We start from the raw sequence: 1,935 nt of genomic DNA, 5'->3' as shown, positions 1-1,935 counted from the left end.
TCCCTACTGTAGAATCTGTCTATTCCTCAAACTCATCACTGCCTGAAATACTTTCCTCCTCCTCTGACTGTAGCTTTTTATGTACCTACCTTCTTTTTCTCTCTACACTGAGAAAGTCACAGAGGAAAAACATTGTCTTAAAGCTGAACTTCGAAAAATAAGTAGAGGGACCAGCAGATGGTGGAGTGGTTACATCCCTGGACTCCCCACATGACTGACTACAGTTTGGGTCCTAGACATGGTGGCTTCAAAATCAGGCTGGTCATATGTGTGTGCACACCCAAGATCCTGGGAGGAGAAGGGATTGCAACAATGTGGCCATCCCCCCAGGGGAATGATTTCTCACATTCTCTCTTTCTGTGTTTGTCTCTTTCTCCAGTGAGCATATGTGCCCTAAGGCAAAAACCTCTAAAAATAAGTAAATAAATAAATATATACGTAAAGTTTGAGAGAATAATCAAAGAAAGAATCTGTCAGACAGAATAAAATGTGCCAAAGTATGAAGGCAGAAAGGAGTGCCAGCATGATCCAGAAAGGAGAGCGGAATGTGTGAGGAATTGGGGTGAAATAGGACATAAAGAGGTTTGGGACTGGAGGACTCGTAGAAAAGGTTCATAAAGTCTGGGGTCCACCCCAGAATTGATCTTGAAGGACATGCAGTTCACCAGGTAGGTGGGATGTGTTTGAGCTGGAGGTGAAGCTTGCCTGGTTGTGTGGAGGCACAGGGGAAGTTCAGGTCATTTAATGTGGCTGGGAGGTATAGAAGGTAATGCTGGTGAAGACTGTTTTCCCGGGAAGGCTGAAAGGATTGAGAAGTAGTTTCATAGGGGAAGTTCTAGAATGTGCTTTCATTTTCTGCAGATGGATTGAAAGAGAGTATAACGAAAGAACCAGTAAGATTATTGATGCAAAAGATCACATTATGTAATAGGAAAGTGCAAATGCTTATTTATGTATTCAGTGTTTTCGTCTTTGTGAAATGGTCCATGGGTTCTGCTTCTAACAGTGTGCCCTAATTAAGAGCTCCAAGGGTCTGTCCTACATGAAATATCTGAAGTCTGGAAAAGACACTATCTAAGACAGTGCTAGTCTTACTGGAGGTGTAAAGGGTGTCTCCAAGAACTGTTCTCTTTCAACAAACACACCCACCGTGTGGGACCAGAGGAACGAGGTAGGCAGTTGGGATGAGAGGTGTGTTAGTCTGTTTGGGCTGCTGTAACAACATACCTTAAACTAGGTAATTCATAAACAGAACTTTATTGTTCATAGCTCTGGAGGCTGGCAGGTCTAAGGTCAAGGTGCCTGCAGATTCAGTGACTGGTGAGGCTCATGTTCTGCTTCATAGATGGCACCTTCTTGCTGTGCTCCAACATGACCAAAGGAGTGAACAGGCTCCCTCAGAATTCTTTAATGAAGGCTCTAATAGGTATCTGTAAAACTCATTGGGCTCCTAGGTTCAACGTTAGGACGTTCAGACTCAGGAGAGTACCATAGATGATGCTGAGCTCTAGTCTACTTAGAAGCAATACAGCCTGCCAGCCGGGCAGCATGAGACATTACTGGTCAGCGATAGCTTTTGAAGCAGTTCAATTCAGAAGCGAGGAAATGAGATCTACATTGGGTGGGATGGGGGCATGCTGGGAGTTGTCCAGGCTTAAAGTCTGATGCTCCACAAGAGCCAGTCTCTCTTGTAACAGCCTCATAAGTACAGTGCCCCTCCCCCATCCATGGTTTTGCCTTTGTGGTTTCAGTTAACCTTAGTCAACAGTGGTCTGAAAATAGGTGAGTACAGTATAGAACAATAAGATATTTTGAGAGAGAGACCACATTCACATAAGTGTAATTACAATATGTTTTATATTATTGTTAGTTATTGCTAGTTTCATCAGAGGTGATCTCTTACTGTGTCTAATTGATAAATTAAACTTTATCATA

At 43.0% G+C, this 1,935-nt stretch overlaps 1 protein-coding gene across 3 annotated transcripts in view; it reads left to right on the top strand.

Annotated features, from left to right (window-relative positions):
- JKAMP (JNK1/MAPK8 associated membrane protein) overlaps nucleotides 1–1,935 on the top strand; it is a 17,069-nt gene that overhangs the window by 4,703 nt on the left and 10,431 nt on the right. The gene's annotated exons all lie outside the window — the stretch shown is intronic.

This window comes from Tupaia chinensis, unplaced genomic scaffold (assembly GCF_000334495.1).
Source record: "Tupaia chinensis unplaced genomic scaffold, TupChi_1.0 Scaffold000133_1, whole genome shotgun sequence".
NCBI classification, from domain to species: Eukaryota; Metazoa; Chordata; class Mammalia; order Scandentia; family Tupaiidae; genus Tupaia; species Tupaia belangeri.
This window is presented reverse-complemented; position numbering and strand designations above follow the sequence as displayed.